Source organism: Monodon monoceros, unplaced genomic scaffold, assembly GCF_005190385.1.
Source record: "Monodon monoceros isolate NGI ecotype Baffin Bay Population unplaced genomic scaffold, NGI_Narwhal_1 Super_Scaffold_7, whole genome shotgun sequence".
In the NCBI taxonomy this organism is placed as follows: Eukaryota; Metazoa; Chordata; class Mammalia; order Artiodactyla; family Monodontidae; genus Monodon; species Monodon monoceros.
Window position 1 is genome coordinate 61442599 of NW_021703784.1, and position 6324 is coordinate 61448922.

Consider the following 6324-nt stretch of genomic DNA (forward strand, 5'->3'; position numbering starts at 1 on the left):
TGCCCCCTGCTACTTGTAAAGCCACATAAGTATACTTGCTGGCTCCCACCATGGTAACAACAATGTATGAGGCCAGAATTACATCTTTCTGTTCCTAGAGATGCTGGTATCAGCAATAGCTGACAAGTTACTGGAGACTGTAAAATAATAAAGCAATACAAGGTTTAGTACCAAAGCAGGGAGAATTTTTAAAGTTTCTTTCAGAAGGGTGCTAAATCAGTATTGGTTTCCCAGTGTCTTATATCTTACAATACCTAAGGGAAACAGTTCCTCCATTCTGACTGCTAAGATTTTCAAATAAATGAAAAACTATACTACTTGTAGTCATCTTTATTTTTACCAATATAGTATTTTTTTTTTTTTTTTGGCCGCATCACACGAACTTCCCCGACCAGGGATCAGACCTGTGCGCCCTGCAGTGGAAGCACGGAGTCTTAACCAGTGAACCACCAGGGAAGTCCCCAGTATAGTGCATTTAAAGATATCAAATGGTACTTCACAGTTGACCCTACCCCAGCACTCTACATTCTGAATTTCTGCTCCCCAGAGACAACTTCTTTCTTATCTTTTAAGATAAATCTCTTCTGGGATTTTCTCCCTATTTCTTAATAGCATGCTTATACTCTAGTTCTTGATTTTTCAGTCTGGGCTATTATCTTACTTCTTGCTATAGGAAATAAGCTATGTACTTACACTCCAATGTCCTCTCATAAACACATGTATTATTTCTCCATCCTCCATCCCTCAATATATCTATATCATCTTACTTAGGTAAATCACTATTCCTTACATTATTATAACTGTGTACATATTTATTCACGGTTGAATAAATTAGCATAATATGATTTCATTTCCTTTTTTTGACCGAAGTTAGCCATTGCCTCTTTTTCCATGTTTCTTAGCATTCAAGTATCTATAATTAATTTATCCCAAACTCTCAATACTTTCGAACACATCAGGTAGCCTATCAGTTTAGTTATTTTTTTTTTTTAATTGAAGACAACCCTCCAGGGCTTCATCATCCTCCTTCATTCTGGACTAGTTATTCTTTAAGCCCACTACACAGGTTTTGCCCTAGAATAATTGAATAATTTTATCATTTCTTCCCCATTTCTACCTCTTTTTGTTTTTCTGAAAGGCTTCTATCTTCCAACTCTTCTTTTGAATTTTCACATTTCTGTTATCCTGTTTTAAATTTACTACTTTCTTGACTGCCCTGCCCCCTTTTAAATAGCAATCTGTTCCATCTGGGAATACAGCATCTTATTTCTCTGACGATATTTCTAATGTTATGAGTTTTTCAGTCTTTGTTTCGTGGCTGTGTTTTGGTTTTTTTTTTTCCTGTTAGAAGCTTTTTTTATGGCCACACCATGCAGCTTGCAGGATCTTAGTTCCCCGACCAGGGACTGAACCCAGGCCACGGCAGTGAAAACACAGAGTCCTAACCACTGGACAGCCAGGGAATTCTCAGAAGCTTTCCTTAAATGTCTGGAGATCCTTGGCTATCTATTCGCATGTAAGAGTTAGGCATTAGAAAACTGACTGGAAGCTCTGTGTACATAGACAGGGCTTGTGATTAGTAGAACACACTGCGGTATTTTTCAAACTTCTGGTTGCAAACCCATTAGTGGTTTGTGAAATCAATTTAATCACTTGCTACAAACTTTTTTCCCCAAAAGACAGAATAGAAAATACTATGTCAGAATATATCACACATAAAAAGGAAATTGTTTTGTGAAACTTTGGTTTCACATACACACACATACACACATATACATCATATGTACATATTATGTACTGGGTCAAGTCCATAAAATGGGGATTTCTTATTGTGGGTGTTTTCTCGAAGAAGTTTGAAAAAAATACCACTTAGGGCACTCAAGATCAACTGCCAAGATGCATAGTTTCTTTCTCTTGGAAGGAGAGGTAAGTTTCTCTAGAGAAAAATTCTCTAAACTCCTACCTGCTGGTCTGGTAGCCAATGTTCAATCAAGCATTTGTTGAGCACTTACTACATGCTAAACACTCTTCTAGGTACTTGGTATACAGCAGGGTGTAAAACAGATAAAACTTTCTGCCCTCCTGAAACTAACATTCTAGTCGGGGAGACAATAAACACAGTAAGTTATACAATATTTTGGTTTTGTGCTATGGTAACACAGTAACAGAAGGGAAAGCTGAATTCATGCATAGAGATGCTGGTAAGAGGTTAGATGTGGTAGGAGTGGTGAATGTTCTGATTATTTCATGAATGAAGTAGAAAGCAAGGCCATCATCTGGCAGTATTAGAAGGCAGTATTAGAGACTTGAGAAGAAAAGAGAAGGTGTGAAATAACTTAGGAACACAGCCCAGCAAACTAGAGCCCGTGGCCAAATCCTGTTTTTGTACAGTCTGCTAGGTAACGATAATTTTTATACTTTTAAATGGTCGGGGGAAAAAAACCTAAAGATGAATACTAAATTGCGACACATAAAAATTACATAAAATTCAAATTTTATGAGTTGTATGGCAATATGTAAGGCAATGCTTATATATTGCCTTTGGCTACTTTCTTGTTACAATGGCAGAGTATAGTAGTCGTGAAAGAGACTGTATGACCTGAAAAGCCTAAAATACTTACTATCCGGCCCTTTGCAGAAAAAGGTTGCAGACCCCTGATCTAGAATAAAAAGGTGAATGACTAGGGAAATATGATTGTTGGGCAGTGTTAAGGGCCTGGGAGTTATGGACATGAGTTTAAAATGAGACCAGTCAGCATGGTTGCTGCATAGGGGTAGGCAAAGAGCTGGCTCTGACTGGAATTGTGGTTTTGCAAAGTGAGTGTGATAAAAAGAGAAGGTAAACTGAGTTAAAAGTATATGCAAGTGAATCATTATAAAATCCATTGACCCAGGGATTTAAGTTGCTTATGAAGAGAGGAGAGAAACTCAGGTTAGGGACAATGAAAGGTGATAATCAAGGGAGTGTTGCAATCAAGTTGCTAGGAGATATCTGGAAGACAGAGCTGGCGGTCAGACAGTCAGATACATGAGCCTGAGATCATGAAACGGTTATAGGTTTTGGTAATAACAAGATCTAAGGTATGACCATTGGAGTAAATGGCAGGGAAAGGTAAAGGATAAAATCAGTGGAAGACTGTTTATTCAAGGAACCAACATGTCAGGAAGTTGAAAGGATCATCCATTTATGTAATTAAATTACGAAGAATTAAATCTGGAGTAGTGTTGTGGGGAGTGAAATGAGCCAAGAGCTAAACTTACTGAAAACTGAGGCGGAATGACCCAGGGGCTTGTAGATTTTGTAGATGATAGCAACAATGAAGGGACAGAACTGATATAATTTGATGGCATGAGGCTCAAAGCTGGGGAGTTTTAAGGGAAAGCAGAGGGAGAAATGTCTGCAGGAAGTAATAAGAAGCAAGGAGACCATCTACCCCATCTCTAGGACCAGTAATAGAACTGTGGGAGAAAAAACCACCTTGAGAGAGCTGCAGTGAAAGCACTGTCCTAAGAGAACAGCCACATTTCAGGGTTCTGGGATCCAAGTCAGCTTAAGAGGTATCTGATGCTTCAGAATGCTGAACCTTAAGTCCCCATTTTCAGTAGGATGCCTCCTCTCAGCTGCCAGTTGTTCCTGGTGGCTCCAACTAGTTCAGTTTCTCCAGGGGATAAACAAATTAACAAATGAATGACTAAGGGGTGAGGATCTCAGGTCTAATTTACTTTATAGTCTTTCGAGTAATTATCTTGTTTTTAGTGGCTAATGGAGTCTTTGGTGATGTGTATTTTACCACCATGAAACAGAGCAAATTAAAATTATTATGAAATGTATAAGTCAAATATGAGTTATACAGTATGGTTTGTTAATTTAGGTCTACTTCAGTATTGGTGCCCCTTATCTGATTATCTACGTAGGCTGATGCTGAGCTTCCCACCCGTTTTCCCTTCCCTTTAATTGTCACTCTTTTCAAGTCCTGGCCTTCCTCCTAGCACTTACCTGCTGATACTGAGCCTTTATATCTGAAATTCTACTCTCCATGGGGCATACCAGTTGGATTCTCCTCTCTGGCTACCCTTCCTCAGACCTTAGGACAGACCCCCTTCATACAGCCCAGTGACTGAACTGATCTTTATGAAATCTATTCACTTTAGTGTACTTTCTATTCTCCAACCGGTTCTTATCTACCACAGAGAAACTGTTATGAACTCAGACACGTGGGGGATAGTTTCTGTAGAACCTTCAAAACAGAGTAGTTGACTCTTCATATGGGCAGCCCAGAAACAATGAAATTCTCATGTCCTTACCCATTTTCAAAATAAGTAAGATGAGAACCACTATAGCAGCCCCCCAAGAACAAGGGCATCCAGTATATCCAAGGAGTTCAGAATTTCACAACAGAATCCCAAGATATCCCATATTAGTTTGCCAAATGATGAAAGCAAAGTTAAATTCCCGTTATCCAGGCTCACAGCACAGGAGATTAATATGTCTCCACTCCCTTTGTCCTCGAAGTCTCTCCTCTGGCAAACACAAGTATCTCTACTAGATCAGCCACACCCCATCTCCCCAGCTTACTTCTCCTGTTCAAGGGTTTGAGTACGTCAGCATTGGAGTATGTGGGTCCCCTGAAGAGTTAGGTTTTCTGTATTAGTTACACACTGGAAGGCTACTCTGCCTTCAGTAAAAACAATGCCAGGATTGAATTCCCCTCTCTGATCTTGGTGGCTGGGCTTTGCTGGTTAGGGACATAGGTCCAGGAAAGAGTGTGATAAAGGTGCTGAAAAGAAAGAACAGGGCTTGTAGTCATCAGGCTGCTAGAACCTTGGGACAAGTCACTACCTAAAAGCAGGTAAAGACCCAGCTTTTTCTCCATTCTGGTCAGGCATCTGGCAGCCCCAGTCTTCTGAAACATACCACAACCCTTGAATAAAAAGGTCTCTGAGAAAATAGATGTCACAATGCCCACATGCTTGATACCATGTGAGAAATAGCTGCCAGTAGGTCACTGACCAGACAAGCAAGCATGAAATAAGACAGTAGCATAGCTTAGGATGCACTGATAATGGAAGGCAGAAGTAGCGGCTAACAGAGGAGTCCAAGCTGTAACACACAGACTAGTACGTCTCTGCTTTCTGATTTCTTGAGAACAGTAGCCTGCAACTCTTCAAAGCTGCATAAAAAGCTCATAATTTCAGTCCAAATTAATGAGTCTATGTTTGTAGTGATGGCAATGAGTCAAAAATAAACTACATTTGATTCACAATCCCATTTAATAAATATGTCCTAGAATCAAAGAATTTTGGCATTAGAAATGACTTTGGAAGTCTCCTTATCTAACCTTCCACCCAATGCAGAAATCTCTCTCCAATATTGCTAGGAAATGATCATCCCACCTTTCACTCCCAGTGAAAGAGAATTTAGAGACAGTCCATTTAATTGTGCTAAGCAACTGTGTCTTGATACTACTCTGAGCCTTAGCTTTTCCTTCTGCAAAATTGTGAACACTACTACCTTCTTTGTATAAATTAGTATAGTCCCTGGATTAAAGTAGATGCTTCCCTCCAACTGAGTCAGGATATGCCTCTCTGCAACCTCCACCTATTGGAAATGCTTGCTTTCTGGTGCCAGAAAGAACACTTTCCACATGACAACTCTGAAGACCATAATGAGGTTTCTTACCATTGCCCTTTTCTGGATGCTCCACAGATTATATACACATCCCTGTCTTACAAATGACATCTCCTACACACAGAGTCCTTGATACGTCTACATAGAGAATGCGCAATCAACTAAACACCGATATCATCTTCACAGGAATTTCTGTTAATCCAAGTTCTCCCCCACTGTGCAAGTGCAATAGATTTTTTAAAAATGGAAGTCAGAATATATTTTTTAAACTCTGTTAAAACAATTTTGTTGGCTTCATTCTATTAAGGTGATTATGAATCTTGATTCTGTTGCTCATTGCTTGTTTGTTTTTGTTTTTTTTTTTCTGTACGTGGGCCTCTCACCGTTGTGGCCTCTCCCGTTGCGGAGCACAGGCTCCAGACGCACAGGCTCAGCGGCCATTGCTCACGGGCCCAGCCGCTCCGCGGCATGTGGGATCTTCCCAGACTGGGGCACGAACCCGCGTCCCCCGCATCGGCAGGCGGACTCTCAACCACTATGCCATCAGGGAAGCTCTGTTGCTCATTGTTTAAGAGTCAGATTGGTTAAGTCTTTTTACATTTATTATATTTAGAATAAATGGACAAAAGTAAGAAAACTTTTTGAGGTGGAATGGTAATATCATCTGAGTAGTGGTAGAAACATAATTCTAGACT